Here is a 20442-nt window from a genome sequence, read left to right as displayed (position 1 = left end):
GACATGCTATAGTATGACTTTTTTACCATATTTTGGACGTGCTATAGTATGACTTTTTAACCATATTTTGGACATGCTATAGTATGACTTTTTTACCATATTTTGGACATGCTATAGTCTGACTTTTTTTTTACCATATTTTGAACATGCTATAATATGACTTTTTTGCCATATTTTGGACATGCTATCGTATGACTTTTTTTTTACCATATTTTGGACATGCTATAGTATGACTTTTTTACCATATTTTGGACATGCTATAATATGACTTTTTTTTACCATATTTTGGACATGCTATAATATGACTTTTTTACCATATTTTGGACATGCAATGGTCTGACTTTTTTTTTACCATATTTTGGACATGCTATAGTATGACTTTTTTACCATATTTTGGACATGCTATAGTATGACTTTTTTACCATATTTTGGACATGCTATAGTCTGACTTTTTTTTACCATATTTTGGACATGCTATAATATGACTTTTTTACCATATTTTGGACATGCTATAGTCTGACTTTTTTTTTTACCATATTTTGGACGACATGCTATAGTATGACTTTTTTTACCATATTTTGGACATACTATAGTTTGACTTTTTTTTTACCATATTTTGGACAAAAATATTTGGACATATTTTGGACATGCTATAATATGACATTTTTTTTACCATATTTTGGACATGCTATAGTCTGACTTTTTTTTTTTCCATATTTTGGACGACATGCTATAGTATGACTTTTTTACCATATTTTGGACAAAAATATTTGGACATATTTTGGACATGCTATAGTATGACTTTTTTTTACAATATTTTGGACATGCTATAGTCTGACTTTTTTACCATATTTTGGACATGCTATAATATCACTTTTTTACCATATTTTGGACATGCTATAGTCTGACTTTTTTTTTTTTACCATATTTTGGACGACATGCTATAGTATGACTTTTTTTTACCATATTTTGGACATACTATAGTATGACTTTTTTTTTACCATATTTTGGACAAAAATATTTGGACATATTTTGGACATGCTATAGTATGACTTTTTTACCATATTTTGGACATGCTATAGTCTGACTTTTTTTTACCATATTTTGGACATGCTATAATATCACTTTTTTACCATATTTTGGACATGCTATAATATCACTTTTTTACCATATTTTGGACATGCTATAGTCAGACTTTTTTTTTACCATATTTTGGACATGCTATAGTATGACTTTTTTACCATATTTTGGACGTGCTATAGTATGACTTTTTTACCATATTTTGGACATGCTATAGTCTGACTTTTTTTTACCATATTTTGGACATGCTATAATATGACTTTTTTACCATATTTTGGACATGCTATAGTCTGACTTTTTTTTTTTACCATATTTTGGACGACATGCTATAGTATGACTTTTTTACCATATTTTGGACATGCTATAATGTGACTTTTTTACCATATTTTGGACATGCTATAGTCTGACTTTTTTTTTACCATATTTTGGACAATAATATTTGGACATATTTTGGACACGCTATAATATGACTTTTTTTTTACCATATTTTGGACATTCTATAGTCTGACTTTTTTTTTTACCATATTTTGGACGACATGCTATAGTATGACTTTTTTACCATATTTTGGACAAAAATATTTGGACATATTTTGGACATGCTATAGTATGACTTTTTTACCATATTTTGGACATGCTATAGACTGACTTTTTTTTTTTACCATATTTTGGACATGCTATAATATGACTTTTTTACCATATTTTGGACATGCTATAGTCTGACTTTTTTTTTTACCATATTTTGGACATGCTATAGTATGACTTTTTTACCATATTTTGGACATGCTATAGTCTGACTTTTTTTTTACCATATTTTGGACATGCTATAGTATGACTTTTTTACCATATTTTGGACATGCTATAGTCTGACTTTTTTTTACCATATTTTGGACATGCTATAATATGACTTTTTTACCATATTTTGGACATGCTATAGTCTGACTTTTTTTTTTACCATATTTTGGACGACATGCTATAGTATGACTTTTTTACCATATTTTGGACATACTATAGTTTGACTTTTTTTTTACCATATTATGGACAAAAATATTTGGACATATTTTGGACATGCTATAATATGACTTTTTTTTTACCATATTTTGGACATGCTATAGTCTGACTTTTTTTTTTATCATATTTTGGACGACATGCTATAGTATGACTTTTTTACCATATTTTGGACAAAAATATTTGGACATATTTTGGACATGCTATAGTATGACTTTTTTTTACAATATTTTGGACATGCTATAGTCTGACTTTTTTACCATATTTTGGACATGCTATAATATCACTTTTTTACCATATTTTGGACATGCTATAATATCACTTTTTTACCATATTTTGGACATGCTATAGTCTGACTTTTTTTTTTTTACCATATTTTGGACGACATGCTATAGTATGACTTTTTTTTACCATATTTTGGACATACTATAGTATGACTTTTTTTTTTACCATATTTTGGACATGCTATAGTTTGACTTTTTTTTTACCATATTTTGGACAAAAATATTTGGACATATTTTGGACATGCTATAGTATGACTTTTTTACCATATTTTGGACATGCTATAGTCTGACTTTTTTTTACCATATTTTGGACATGCTATAGTATGACTTTTTTACCATATTTTGGACGTGCTATAGTATGACTTTTTAACCATATTTTGGACATGCTATAGTATGACTTTTTTGCCATATTTTGGACATGCTATCGTATGACTTTTTTTTACCATATTTTGGACATGCTATAGTATGACTTTTTTACCATATTTTGGACATGCTATAATATGACTTTTTTTTACCATATTTTGGACATGCTATAATATGACTTTTTTACCATATTTTGGACATGCAATGGTCTGACTTTTTTTTTACCATATTTTGGACATGCCATAGTATGACTTTTTTACCATATTTTGGACATGCTATAGTCTGACTTTTTTTTACCATATTTTGGACATGCTATAATATGACTTTTTTACCATATTTTGGACATGCTATAGTCAGACTTTTTTTTTTTTTACCATATTTTGGACATGCTATAGTCTGACTTTTTTTTTTACCATATTTTGGACATGCTATAGTTTGACTTTTTTTTTGCCATATTTTGGACAAAAATATTTGGACATATTTTGGATATGCTATAGTCTGTCTTGTTTTTTACCATATTTTGGACTTGCAATAGTATGACTTTTTTACCATATTTTGGACATGCTATAGTATGACTTTTTTACCATATTTTGGACATGCTATAGTCTGACTTTTTTTTTACCATATTTTGGACATGATATAATATGACTTTTTTACCATATTTTGGACATGCTATAGTCTGACTTTTTTATTTTACCATATTTTAGACGACATGCTATAGTCTGACTTTTTTACCATATTTTGGACATGCTATAGTATGACTTTTTAACCATATTTTGGACATGCTATATTATGACTTTTTTTTACCATATTTTGGACATGCTATAGTATGACTTTTTTACCATATTTTGGACATGCTATAATATGACTTTTTTTTACCATATTTTGGACATGCTATAATATGACTTTTTTACCATATTTTGGACATGCAATGGTCTGACTTTTTTTTTTACCATATTTTGGACATGCTATAGTATGACTTTTTTACCATATTTTGGACATGCTATAGTCTGACTTTTTTTTTACCATATTTTGGACAAAAATATTTGGACATATTTTGGACATGCTATAGTATGACTTTTTTACCATATTTTGGACATGCTATAGTCTGACTTGTTTTTTTACCATATTTTGGACATGCAATAGTATGACTTTTTTACCATATTTTGGACATGCTATAGTATGACTTTTTTACCATATTTTGGACATGCTATAGTCTGACTTTTTTTTTACCATATTTTGGACATGCTATAGTTTGACTTTTTTACCATATTTTGGACATGCTATAGTATGACTTTTTAACCATATTTTGGACATGCTATAGTCTGACTTTTTTACCATATTTTGGACATGCTATGGTATGACTTTTTTTTTTACCATATTTTGGACAAAAATATTTGGACATATTTTGGACATGCTATAGTATGACTTTTTTACCATATTTTGGACATGCTATAGTCTGAATTTTTTTTACCATATTTTGGACAAAAATATTTGGACATATTTTGGACATGCTATAGTAAGACTTTTTTACCATATTTTGGACGACATGCTACAGAATGACTTTTTTACCATATTTTGGACGACATGGTACAGTATGACTTTTTTTACCATATTTTGGACATGCTATAGTATGACTTTTTTTTTACCATATTTTGGACATGCTATAGTATGATTTTTTTTTTTTTTACCATATTTTGGACAAAAATATTTGGACATATTTTGGACATGCTATAATATGACTTTTTTACCATATTTTGGACATGCTATAGTCTGACTTTTTTATTTTACCATATTTTAGACGACATGCTATAGTCTGACTTTTTTACCATATTTTGGACATGCTACAGTCTGACTTTTTTTTTTACCATATTTTGGACGACATGCTATAGTATGACTTTTTTACCATATTTTGGACATGCTATAGTATGACTTTTTAACCATATTTTGGACATGCTATATTATGACTTTTTTAACATATTTTGGACATGCTATGGTCTGACTTATTTTTTACCATATTTTGAACATCCTATAATATGACTTTTTTGCCATATTTTGGACATGCTATCGTATGACTTTTTTTTACCATATTTTGGACATGCTATAGTATGACTTTTTTACCATATTTTGGACATGCTATAATATGACATTTTTTACCATATTTTGGACATGCTATAATATGACTTTTTTACCATATTTTGGACATGCAATGGTCTGACTTTTTTTTTTACCATATTTTGGACATGCTATAGTATGACTTTTTTACCATATTTTGGACATGCTATAGTATGACTTTTTTACCATATTTTGGACATGCTATAGTCTGACTTTTTTTTTACCATATTTTGGACAAAAATATTTGGACATATTTTGGACATGCTATAGTATGACTTTTTTTACCATATTTTGGACATGCTATAGTCTGACTTGTTTTTTTACCATATTTTGGACATGCAATAGTATGACTTTTTTACCATATTTTGGACATGCTATAGTATGACTTTTTTACCATATTTTGGACATGCTATAGTCTGACTTTTTTTTTTACCATATTTTGGACATGCTATAGTTTGACTTTTTTATTTTACCATATTTTGGACGACATGCTATAGTCTGACTTTTTTACCATATTTTGGACATGCTATGGTATGACTTTTTTACCATATTTTGGACATGCTATAGTATGACTTTTTCACTATATTTTGGACATGCTATGGTATGACTTTTTTTTTTACCATATTTTGGACAAAAATATTTGGACATATTTTGGACATGCTATAGTATGACTTTTTTACCATATTTTGGACATGCTATAGTCTGAATTGTTTTTACCATATTTTGGACAAAAATATTTGGACATATTTTGGACATGCTATAGTGTGACTTTTTTACCATATTTTGGACATGCTATAGTCTGACTATTTTTTTTACCATATTTTGGACATGCTATAGTCTGACTTCTTTTATACCATATTTTGGACATGCTATAGTTTGACTTTTTTACCATATTTTGGACATACTATAGTATGACCTTTTTTTTACCATATTATGGACATGCTATAGTTTGACTTTTTTTTACCATATTTTGGACAAAAATATTTGGACATATTTTGGACATGCTATAGTATGACTTTTTTACCATATTTTGGATATGCTATAGTCTGACTTTTTTTTACCATTTTTTGGACATCCTATAATATGACTTTTTTACCATATTTTGGACATGCTATAGTCTGACTTTTTTTTTTACCATATTTTGAACATGCTATAGTATGACTTTTTTACCATATTTTGGACATGCTATAGTATGACTTTTTTACCATATTTTGGACATGCCATAGTCTGACTTTTTTTTACCATATTTTGGACATGCTATAATATGACTTTTTTACCATATTTTGGACATGCTATAGTCTGACTTTTTTTTTTTACCATATTTTGGACATGCTATAGTATGACTTTTTTACCATATTTTGGACATGCTATAGTCTGACTTTTTTTTTTACCATATTTTGGACATGCTATAGTATGACTTTTTTACCATATTTTGGACATGCTATAGTCTGACTTTTTTTTTTACCATATTTTGGACATGCTATAGTCTGACTTTTTTTTTTTTACCATATTTTGGACGACATGCTATAGCATGACTTTTTTACCATATTTTGGACATACTATTGTATGACTTTTTTTTTGCCATATTTTGGACATGCTATAGTTTGACTTTTTTTTTACCATATTTTGGACATGCAATAGTATGACTTGTTTTTTACCATATTTTGGACATGCAATAGTATGACTTTTTTACCATATTTTGGACATGCTATAGTATGACTTTTTTACCATATTTTGGACATGCTATAGTCTGACTTTTTTTTTACCATATTTTGGACATGCTATAGTTTGACTTTTTTTTTTTACCATATTTTGGACGACATGCTATAGTCTGACTTTTTTACCATATTTTGGACATGCTATAGTGTGACTTTTTAACCATATTTTGGACATGCTATAGTCTGACTTTTTTACCATATTTTGGACATGCTATGGTATGACTTTTTTACCATATTTTGGACATGCTACAGTATGACTTTTTCACCATATTTTGGACATGCTATGGTATGACTTTTTTTTTTACCATATTTTGGACAAAAATATTTGGACATATTTTGGACATGCTATAGTATGACTTTTTTACCATATTTTGGACATGCTATAGTCTGACTTTTTTTTTTACCATATTTTGGACAAAAATATTTGGACATATTTTGGACATGCTATAGTATGACTTTTTTACCATATTTTGGACGACATGCTACAGTATGACTTTTTTTTACCATATTTTGGACATGCTATCGTATGACTTTTTTACCATATTTTGGACATACTATAGTATGACTTTTTTTTACCATATTTTGGACATGCTATAGTTTGACTTTTTTTTTACCATATTTTGGACAAAAATATTTGGACATATTTTGGACATGCTATAGTATGACTTTTTTACCATATTTTGGACATGCTATAGTTTGAATTTTTTTTACCATATTTTGGACAAAAATATTTGGACATATTTTGGACATGCTATCGTATGACTTTTTTACCATATTTTGGACATACTATAGTCTGACTTTTTTTTTTTACCATATTTTGGACGACATGGTACAGTATGACTTTTTTTACAATATTTTGGACATGCTATAGTATGACTTTTTTTGTACCATATTTTGGACATGCTATAGTTAGACTTTTTTTTTTACCATATTTTGGACATGCTATAGTATGACTTTTTGTTTTTTTTACCATATTTTGGACAAAAATATTTGGACATATTTTGGACATGCTATAGTATGACTTTTTTACCATATTTTGGACATGCTGTAGTCTGACTTTTTTTTTACCATATTTTGGACATGCTATAATATGACTTTTTTACCATATTTTGGACATGCTATAGTCTGACTTTTTTTTTACCATATTTTGGACATGCTATCGTATGACTTTTTTACCATATTTTGGACATACTATAGTATGACTTTTTTTTTACCATATTTTGGACATGCTATAGTTTGACTTTTTTTTTTACCATATTTTGGACAAAAATATTTGGACATATTTTGGACATGCTATAGTTTGACTTTTTTACCATATTTTGGATATGCTATAGTCTGACTTTTTTTTACCATATTTTGGACATGCTATAATATGACTTTTTTACCATATTTTGGACATGCTATAGTCTGACTTTTTTGTTGCCATATTTTGGACGACATGCTATAGTCTGACTTTTTTACCATATTTTGGACATGCTATAGTTTGACTTTTTTACCATATTTTGGACATGCTATAGTATGACTTTTTAACCATATTTTGGACATGCTATAGTATGACTTTTTTTTTTACCATATTTTGGACAAAAATATTTGAACATATTTTGGACATGCTATAGTATGACTTTTTTACCATATTTTGGACATGCTATAGTCTGACTTTTTTTTTACCATATTTCGGACATGCTATAGTATGACTTTTTTACCATATTTTGGACATGCTATAGTCAGACTTTTTTTTTTACCATATTTCGGACATGCTATAGTCTGACTTTTTTTTAATCATATTTTGGACGACATGCTACAGTATGACTTTTTTACCATATTTTGGACATGCTATAGTATGACTTTTTTTTACCATATTTTGGACATGCTATAGTTTGACTTTATTTTACCATATTTTGGACATGCTATAGTCTGACTTTTTTGTTACCATATTTAGGACGACATGCTATAGTCTGACTTTTTTACCATATTTTGGACATGCTATAGTCTGACTTTTTTTTTTACCATATTTTGGACATGCTATAGTATGACTTTTTTACCATATTTTGGACATGCTATAGTATGACTTTTTTACCATATTTTGGACATGCTATAGTCTGACTTTTTTTTACCATATTTTGGACATGCTATAATATGACTTTTTTACCATATTTTGGACATGCTATAGTCTGACTTTTTTTTTTACCATATTTTGGACATGCTATAGTATGACTTTTTTACCATATTTTGGACATGCTATAGTCTGACTTTTTTTTTACCATATTTTGGACATGCTATAGTATGACTTTTTTACCATATTTTGGACATGCTATAGTCTGAATTTTTTGTTACCATATTTAGGACGACATGCTATAGTCTGACTTTTTTACCATATTTTGGACATGCTATAGTCTGACTTATTTTTTTTACCATATTTTGGACATGCTATAGTATGACTTTTTTACCATATTTTGGACATGCTATAGTATGACTTTTTTACCATATTTTGGACATGCTATAGTCTGACTTTTTTTTACCATATTTTGGACATGCTATAGTATGACTTTTTTACCATATTTTGGACATGCTATAGTATGACTTTTTTACCATTTTTTGGACATGCTATAGTCTGACTTTTTTTTACCATATTTTGGACATGCTATAATATGACTTTTTTACCATATTTTGGACATGCTATAGTCTGACTTTTTTTTTTACCATATTTTGGACATGCTATAGTATGACTTTTTTACCATATTTTGGACATGCTATAGTCTGACTTTTTTTTTACCATATTTTGGACATGCTATAGTATGACTTTTTTACCATATTTTGGACATGCTATAGTCTGAATTTTTTGTTACCATATTTAGGACGACATGCTATAGTCTGACTTTTTTACCATATTTTGGACATGCTATAGTCTGACTTTTTTTTTTACCATATTTTGGACATGCTATAGTATGACTTTTTTACCATATTTTGGACATGCTATAGTATGACTTTTTTACCATATTTTGGACATGCTATAGTCTGACTTTTTTTTACCATATTTTGGACATGCTATAATATGACTTTTTTACCATATTTTGGACATGCTATAGTCTGACTTTTTTTTTTACCATATTTTGGACATCCTATAGTATGACTTTTTTACCATATTTTGGACATGCTATAGTATGACTTTTTTACCATTTTTTGGACATGCTATAGTCTGACTTTTTTTTACCATATTTTGGACATGCTATAATATGACTTTTTTACCATATTTTGGACATGCTATAGTCTGACTTTTTTTTTTACCATATTTTGGACATGCTATAGTATGACTTTTTTACCATATTTTGGACATGCTATAGTCTGACTTTTTTTTTACCATATTTTGGACATGCTATAGTATGACTTTTTTACCATATTTTGGACATGCTATAGTCTGAATTTTTTGTTACCATATTTAGGACGACATGCTATAGTCTGACTTTTTTACCATATTTTGGACATGCTATAGTCTGACTTTTTTTTTTACCATATTTTGGACATGCTATAGTATGACTTTTTTACCATATTTTGGACATGCTATAGTATGACTTTTTTACCATATTTTGGACATGCTATAGTCTGACTTTTTTTTTTACCATATTTTGGACATCCTATAGTATGACTTTTTTACCATATTTTGGACATGCTATAGTATGACTTTTTTTTGACCATATTTTGGACATGCTATAGTATGACTTTTTTACCATATTTTGGACATGCTATAGTCTGACTTTTTTTTTTACCATATTTTGGACATGCTATAGTATGACTTTTTTACCATATTTTGGACATGCTATAGTCTGACTTTTTTTTTACCATATTTTGGACATGCTATAGTATGACTTTTTTACCATATTTTGGACATGCTATAGTCTGAATTTTTTGTTACCATATTTAGGACGACATGCTATAGTCTGACTTTTTTACCATATTTTGGACATGCTATAGTCTGACTTATTTTTTTTACCATATTTTGGACATGCTATAGTATGACTTTTTTACCATATTTTGGACATGCTATAGTATGACTTTTTTACCATATTTTGGACATGCTATAGTCTGACTTTTTTTTACCATATTTTGGACATGCTATAGTATGACTTTTTTACCATATTTTGGACATGCTATAGTATGACTTTTTTACCATTTTTTGGACATGCTATAGTCTGACTTTTTTTTACCATATTTTGGACATGCTATAATATGACTTTTTTACCATATTTTGGACATGCTATAGTCTGACTTTTTTTTTTACCATATTTTGGACATGCTATAGTATGACTTTTTTACCATATTTTGGACATGCTATAGTCTGACTTTTTTTTTACCATATTTTGGACATGCTATAGTATGACTTTTTTACCATATTTTGGACATGCTATAGTCTGAATTTTTTGTTACCATATTTAGGACGACATGCTATAGTCTGACTTTTTTACCATATTTTGGACATGCTATAGTCTGACTTTTTTTTTTACCATATTTTGGACATGCTATAGTATGACTTTTTTACCATATTTTGGACATGCTATAGTCTGACTTTTTTTTTTACCATATTTTGGACATCCTATAGTATGACTTTTTTACCATATTTTGGACATGCTATAGTATGACTTTTTTACCATTTTTTGGACATGCTATAGTCTGACTTTTTTTTACCATATTTTGGACATGCTATAATATGACTTTTTTACCATATTTTGGACATGCTATAGTCTGACTTTTTTTTTTACCATATTTTGGACATGCTATAGTATGACTTTTTTACCATATTTTGGACATGCTATAGTCTGACTTTTTTTTTACCATATTTTGGACATGCTATAGTATGACTTTTTTACCATATTTTGGACATGCTATAGTCTGAATTTTTTGTTACCATATTTAGGACGACATGCTATAGTCTGACTTTTTTACCATATTTTGGACATGCTATAGTCTGACTTTTTTTTTTACCATATTTTGGACATGCTATAGTATGACTTTTTTACCATATTTTGGACATGCTATAGTATGACTTTTTTACCATATTTTGGACATGCTATAGTCTGACTTTTTTTTACCATATTTTGGACATGCTATAATATGACTTTTTTACCATATTTTGGACATGCTATAGTCTGACTTTTTTTTTTACCATATTTTGGACATCCTATAGTATGACTTTTTTACCATATTTTGGACATGCTATAGTCTGACTTTTTTTTGACCATATTTTGGACATGCTATAGTATGACTTTTTTACCATATTTTGGACATGCTATAGTCTGACTTTTTTTTTTACCATATTTTGGACATGCTATAGTCTGACTTTTTTTTTTACCATATTTTGGACGACATGCTATAGCATGACTTTTTTACCATATTTTGGACATGCTATAGTATGACTTTTTTACCATATTTTGGACATGCTATAGTCTGACTTGTTTTTTACCATATTTTGGACATGCAATAGTATGAATTTTTTACCATATTTTGGACATGCTATAGTATGACTTTTTTACCATTTTTTGGACATGCTATAGTCTGACTTTTTTTTACCATATTTTGGACATGCTATAATATGACTTTTTTTTTACCATATTTTGGACATGCTATAGTCTGACTTTTTTTTTTACGATATTTTGGACATGCTATAGTATGACTTTTTTACCATATTTTGGACATGCTATAGTCAGACTTTTTTTTTACCATATTTTGGACATGCTATAGTATGACTTTTTTACCATATTTTGGACATGCTATAGTCTGACTTTTTTTTTTACCATATTTTGGACATGCTATAGTCTGACTTTTTTTTTTACCATATTTTGGACGACATGCTATAGCATGACTTTTTTTTACCATATTTTGGACATACTATAGTATGACTTTTTTTTTGCCATATTTTGGACATGCTATATTTTGACTTTTTTTTTACCATATTTTGGACAAAAATATTTGGACATATTTTGGACATGCTATAGTATGACTTTTTTACCATATTTTGGACATGCTATAGTCTGACTTGTTTTTTACCATATTTTGGACATGCAATAGTATGACTTTTTTACCATATTTTGGACATGCTATAGTCTGACTTTTTTTTTACCATATTTTGGACATGCTATAGTTTGACTTTTTTTTTTTACCATATTTTGGACGACATGCTATAGTCTGACTTTTTTACCATATTTTGGACATGCTATAGTATGACTTTTTAACCATATTTTGGACATGCTATAGTCTGACATTTTTACCATATTTTGGACATGCTATGGTATGACTTTTTTACCATATTTTGGACATGCTATAGTATGACTTTTTAAACATATTTTGGACATGCTATGGTATGACTTTTTTTTTACCATATTTTGGACAAAAATATTTGGACATATTTTGGACATGCTATAGTCTGACTTTTTTTTTTACCATATTTTGGACATGCTATAGTATGACTTTTTTTTTTACCATATTTTGGACGACATGCTATAGCATGACTTTTTTACCATATTTTGGACATGCTATAGTATGACTTTTTAACCATATTTTGGACATGCTATAGTCTGACTTTTTTACCATATTTTGGACATGCTATGGTATGACTTTTTTACCATATTTTGGACATGCTATAGTATGACTTTTTAACCATATTTTGGACATGCTATGGTATGACTTTTTTTTTACCATATTTTGGACAAAAATATTTGGACATATTTTGGACATGCTATAGTATGACTTTTTTACCATATTTTGGACATGCTATAGTCTGACTTGTTTTTTACCATATTTTGGACATGCAATAGTAAGACTTTTTTACCATATTTTGGACATGCTATAGTATGACTTTTTTACCATATTTTGGACATGCTATAGTCTGACTTTTTTTTTACCATATTTTGGACATGCTATAGTTTGACTTTTTTTTTTTTACCATATTTTGGACGACATGCTATAGTCTGACTTTTTTACCATATTTTGGACATGCTATAGTATGACTTTTTAACCATATTTTGGACATGCTATAGTCTGACTTTTTTACCATATTTTGGACATGCTATGGTATGACTATTTTACCATATTTTGGACATGCAATAGTATGACTTTTTAACCATATTTTGGACATGCTACGGTATGACTTTTTTTTTACCATATTTTGGACAAAAATATTTGGACATATTTTGGACATGCTATAGTATGACTTTTTTACCATATTTTGGACATGCTATAGTCAGAATTTTTTTTACCATATTTTGGACAAAAATATTTGGACATATTTTGGACATGCTATAGTATGACTTTTTTACCATATTTTGGACATGCTATAGTCTGACTTTTTTTTTACCATATTTTGGACGACATGCTACAGTATGACTTTTTTTACCATATTTTGGACATGCTATAGTATGACTTTTTTTGTACCATATTTTGGACATGCTATAGTTAGACTTTTTTTTTTACCATATTTTGGACATGCTATAGTCTGACTTTTTTACCATATTTTGGACATGCTATAGTATGACTTTTTAACCATATTTTGGACATGCTATAGTCTGACTTTTTTACCATATTTTGGACATGCTATGGTATGACTTTTTTACCATATTTTGGACATGCAATAGTATGACTTTTTAACCATATTTTGGACATGCTATAGTTTGACTTTTTTTTTTTACCATATTTTGGACGACATGCTATAGTCTGACTTTTTTACCATATTTTGGACATGCTATAGTATGACTTTTTAACCATATTTTGGACATGCTATAGTCTGACTTGTTTTTTACCATATTTTGGACAAAAATATTTGGACATATTTTGGACATGCTATAGTCTGACTTTTTTTTTTACCATATTTTGGACATGCTATAGTCTGACTTTTTTTTTTACCATATTTTGGACGACATGCTATAGCATGACTTTTTTACCATATTTTGGACATGCTATAGTATGACTTTTTAACCATATTTTGGACATGCTATAGTATGACTTTTTAACCATATTTTGGACATGCTATAGTCTGACTTTTTTACCATATTTTGGACATGCTCTGGTATGACTTTTTTACCATATTTTGGACATGCTATAGTATGACTTTTTAACCATATTTTGGACATGCTATGGTATGACTTTTTTTTTACCATATTTTGGACAAAAATATTTGGACATATTTTGGACATGCTATAGTATGACTTTTTTACCATATTTTGGACATGCTATAGTCTGACTTGTTTTTTACCATATTTTGGACATGCAATAGTATGACTTTTTTACCATATTTTGGACATGCTATAGTATGACTTTTTTACCATATTTTGGACATGCTATAGTCTGACTTTTTTTTTACCATATTTTGGACATGCTATAGTTTGACTTTTTTTTTTTTACCATATTTTGGACGACATGCTACAGTATGACTTTTTTTACCATATTTTGGACATGCTATAGCATGACTTTTTTACCATATTTTGGACATGCTATAGTATGACTTTTTAACCATATTTTGGACATGCTATAGTCTGACTTTTTTACCATATTTTGGACATGCTATGGTATGACTTTTTTACCATATTTTGGACATGCTATAGTATGACTTTTTAACCATATTTTGGACATGCTATGGTATGAATTTTTTTTTACAATATTTTGGACAAAAATATTTGGACATATTTTGGACATGCTATAGTATGACTTTTTTACCATATTTTGGACATGGTATAGTCTGACTTTTTTTTTTACCATATTTTGGACATGCTATAGTTTGACTTTTTTTTTTTTACCATATTTTGGACGACATGCTATAGTCTGACTTTTTTACCATATTTTGGACATGCTATAGTATGACTTTTTAACCATATTTTGGACATGCTATAGTCTGACTTTTTTACCATATTTTGGACATGCTATGGTATGACTTTTTTACCATATTTTGGACATGCAATAGTATGACTTTTTAACCATATTTTGGACATGCTATAGTTTGACTTTTTTTTTTTACCATATTTTGGACGACATGCTATAGTCTGACTTTTTTACCATATTTTGGACATGCTATAGTATGACTTTTTAACCATATTTTGGACATGCTATAGTCTGACTTTTTTACCATATTTTGTACATGCTATGGTATGACTTTTTTACCATATTTTGGACATGCTATAGTATGACTTTTTAACCATATTTTGGACATGCTATGGCATGACTTTTTTTTTACCATATTTTGGACAAAAATATTTGGACATATTTTGGACATGCTATAGTATGACTTTTTTACCATATTTTGGACATGCTATAGTCTGAATTTTTTTTACCATATTTTGGACAAAAATATTTGGACATATTTTGGACATGCTATAGTCTGACTTTTTTTTTTACCATATTTTGGACATGCTATAGTCTGACTTTTTTTTTTACCATATTTTGGACGACATGCTATAGCATGACTTTTTTACCATATTTTGGACATGCTATAGTATGACTTTTTAACCATATTTTGGACATGCTATAGTATGACTTTTTAACCATATTTTGGACATGCTATAGTCTGACTTTTTTACCATATTTTGGACATGCTCTGGTATGACTTTTTTACCATATTTTGGACATGCTATAGTATGACTTTTTAACCATGTTTTGGACATGCTATGGTATGACTTTTTTTTTACCATATTTTGGACAAAAATATTTGGACATATTTTGGACATGCTATAGTATGACTTTTTTACCATATTTTGGACATGCTATAGTCTGACTTGTTTTTTACCATATTTTGGACATGCAATAGTATGACTTTTTTACCATATTTTGGACATGCTATAGTATGACTTTTTTACCATATTTTGGACATGCTATAGTCTGACTTTTTTACCATATTTTGGACATGCTATGGTATGACTTTTTTACCATATTTTGGACGACATGCTATAGTCTGACTTTTTTACCATATTTTGGACATGCTATAGTATGACTTTTTAACCATATTTTGGACATGCTATAGTCTGACTTTTTTACCATATTTTGGACATGCTATGGTATGACTTTTTTACCATATTTTGGACATGCAATAGTATGACTTTTTAACCATATTTTGGACATGCTATGGTATGACTTTTTTTTTACCATATTTTGGACGACATGCTACAGTATGACTTTTTTTACCATATTTTGGACATGCTATAGTATGACTTTTTTTGTACCATATTTTGGACATGCTATAGTCTGAATTTTTTACCATATTTTGGACATGCTATAGTATGACTTTTTAACCGTATTTTGGACATGCTATAGTCTGACTTTTTTACCATATTTTGGACATGCTATGGTATGACTTTTTTACCATATTTTGGACATGCAATAGTATGACTTTTTAACCATATTTTGGACATGCTATGGTATGACTTTTTTTTTACCATATTTTGGACGACATGCTACAGTATGACTTTTTTTACCATATTTTGGACATGCTATAGTATGACTTTTTTTTTTTTTACCATATTTTGGACAAAAATATTTGGACATATTTTGGACATGCTATAGTATGACTTTTTTACCATATTTTGGACATGCTATAGTATGACTTTTTTACCATTTTTTGGACATGCTATAGTATGACTTTTTAACCATATTTTGGACATGCTATAGTCTGACTTTTTTACCATATTTTGGACATACTATGGTATGACTTTTTTACCATATTTTGGACATGCTATAGTATGACTTTTTAACCATATTTTGGACATGCTATGGAATGACTTTTTTTTTACCATATTTTGGACAAAAATATTTGGACATATTTTGGACATGCTATAGTATGACTTTTTTACCATATTTTGGACATGCTATAGTCTGAATTTTTTTTACCATATTTTGGACAAAAATATTTGGACATATTTTGGACATGCTATAGTCTGACTTTTTTTTTTACCATATTTTGGACATGCTATAGTATGACTTTTTAACCATATTTTGGACATGCTATGGTATGACTTTTTTTTTACCATATTTTGGACAAAAATATTTGGACATATTTTGGACATGCTATAGTATGACTTTTTTACCATATTTTGGACATGCTATAGTCTGACTTGTTTTTTTACCATATTTTGGACATGCAATAGTATGACTTTTTTACCATATTTTGGACATGCTATAGTATGACTTTTTTACCATATTTTGGACATGCTATAGTCTGAATTTTTTTTACCATATTTTGGACAAAAATATTTGGACATATTTTGGACATGCTATAGTCTGACTTTTTTTTTTACCATATTTTGGACATGCTATAGTATGACTTTTTAACCATATTTTGGACATGCTATGGTATGACTTTTTTTTTACCATATTTTGGACAAAAATATTTGGACATATTTTGGACATGCTATAGTATGACTTTTTTACCATATTTTGGACATGCTATAGTCTGAATTTTTTTTACCATATTTTGGACAAAAATATTTGGACATATTTTGGACATGCTATAGTCTGACTTTTTTTTTTACCATATTTTGGACGACATGCTATAGCATGACTTTTTTTTACCATATTTTGGACATACTATAGTATGACTTTTTTTTTGCCATATTTTGGACATGCTATATTTAGACTTTTTTTTTACCATATTTTGGACAAAAATATTTGGACATATTTTGGACATGCTATAGTATGACTTTTTTACCATATTTTGGACATGCTATAGTCTGACTTGTTTTTTACCATATTTTGGACATGCAATAGTATGACTTTTTTACCATATTTTGGACATGCTATAGTCTGACTTTTTTTTTACCATATTTTGGACATGCTATAGTTTGACTTTTTTTTTTTACCATATTTTGGACGACATGCTATAGTCTGACTTTTTTACCATATTTTGGACATGCTATAGTATGACTTTTTAACCATATTTTGGACATGCTATAGTCTGACATTTTTACCATATTTTGGACATGCTATGGTATGACTTTTTTACCATATTTTGGACATGCTATAGTATGACTTTTTAAACATATTTTGGACATGCTATGGTATGACTTTTTTTTTACCATATTTTGGACAAAAATATTTGGACATATTTTGGACATGCTATAGTCTGACTTTTTTTTTTACCATATTTTGGACATGCTATAGTATGACTTTTTTTTTTACCATATTTTGGACGACATGCTATAGCATGACTTTTTTACCATATTTTGGACATGCTATAGTATGACTTTTTAACCATATTTTGGACATGCTATAGTCTGACTTTTTTACCATATTTTGGACATGCTATGGTATGACTTTTTTACCATATTTTGGACATGCTATAGTATGACTTTTTAACCATATTTTGGACATGCTATGGTATGACTTTTTTTTTACCATATTTTGGACAAAAATATTTGGACATATTTTGGACATGCTATAGTATGACTTTTTTACCATATTTTGGACATGCTATAGTCTGACTTGTTTTTTACCATATTTTGGACATGCAATAGTAAGACTTTTTTACCATATTTTGGACATGCTATAGTATGACTTTTTTACCATATTTTGGACATGCTATAGTCTGACTTTTTTTTTACCATATTTTGGACATGCTATAGTTTGACTTTTTTTTTTTTACCATATTTTGGACGACATGCTATAGTCTGACTTTTTTACCATATTTTGGACATGCTATAGTATGACTTTTTAACCATATTTTGGACATGCTATAGTCTGACTTTTTTACCATATTTTGGACATGCTATGGTATGACTATTTTACCATATTTTGGACATGCAATAGTATGACTTTTTAACCATATTTTGGACATGCTACGGTATGACTTTTTTTTTACCATATTTTGGACAAAAATATTTGGACATATTTTGGACATGCTATAGTATGACTTTTTTACCATATTTTGGACATGCTATAGTCAGAATTTTTTTTACCATATTTTGGACAAAAATATTTGGACATATTTTGGACATGCTATAGTATGACTTTTTTACCATATTTTGGACATGCTATAGTCTGACTTTTTTTTTACCATATTTTGGACGACATGCTACAGTATGACTTTTTTTACCATATTTTGGACATGCTATAGTATGACTTTTTTTGTACCATATTTTGGACATGCTATAGTTAGACTTTTTTTTTTTACCATATTTTGGACATGCTATAGTCTGACTTTTTTACCATATTTTGGACATGCTATAGTATGACTTTTTAACCATATTTTGGACATGCTATAGTCTGACTTTTTTACCATATTTTGGACATGCTATGGTATGACTTTTTTACCATATTTTGGACATGCAATAGTATGACTTTTTAACCATATTTTGGACATGCTATAGTTTGACTTTTTTTTTTTACCATATTTTGGACGACATGCTATAGTCTGACTTTTTTACCATATTTTGGACATGCTATAGTATGACTTTTTAACCATATTTTGGACATGCTATAGTCTGACTTTTTTACCATATTTTGTACATGCTATGGTATGACTTTTTTACCATATTTTGGACATGCTATAGTATGACTTTTTAACCATATTTTGTACATGCTATGGTATGACTTTTTTTTTACCATATTTTGGACAAAAATATTTGGACATATTTTGGACATGCTATAGTATGACTTTTTTACCATATTTTGGACATGCTATAGTCTGAATTTTTTTTACCATATTTTGGACAAAAATATTTGGACATATTTTGGACATGCTATAGTCTGACTTTTTTTTTTACCATATTTTGGACATGCTATAGTCTGACTTTTTTTTTTACCATATTTTGGACGACATGCTATAGCATGACTTTTTTACCATATTTTGGACATGCTATAGTATGACTTTTTAACCATATTTTGGACATGCTATAGTATGACTTTTTAAC

Source organism: Embiotoca jacksoni, unplaced genomic scaffold (genome assembly GCF_022577435.1).
Source record: "Embiotoca jacksoni isolate LCO1_2020_lvr unplaced genomic scaffold, fEmbJac1.0.p SCAF_34, whole genome shotgun sequence".
NCBI lineage: Eukaryota > Metazoa > Chordata > Actinopteri > Embiotocidae > Embiotoca > Embiotoca jacksoni.
This window is presented reverse-complemented; position numbering follows the sequence as displayed.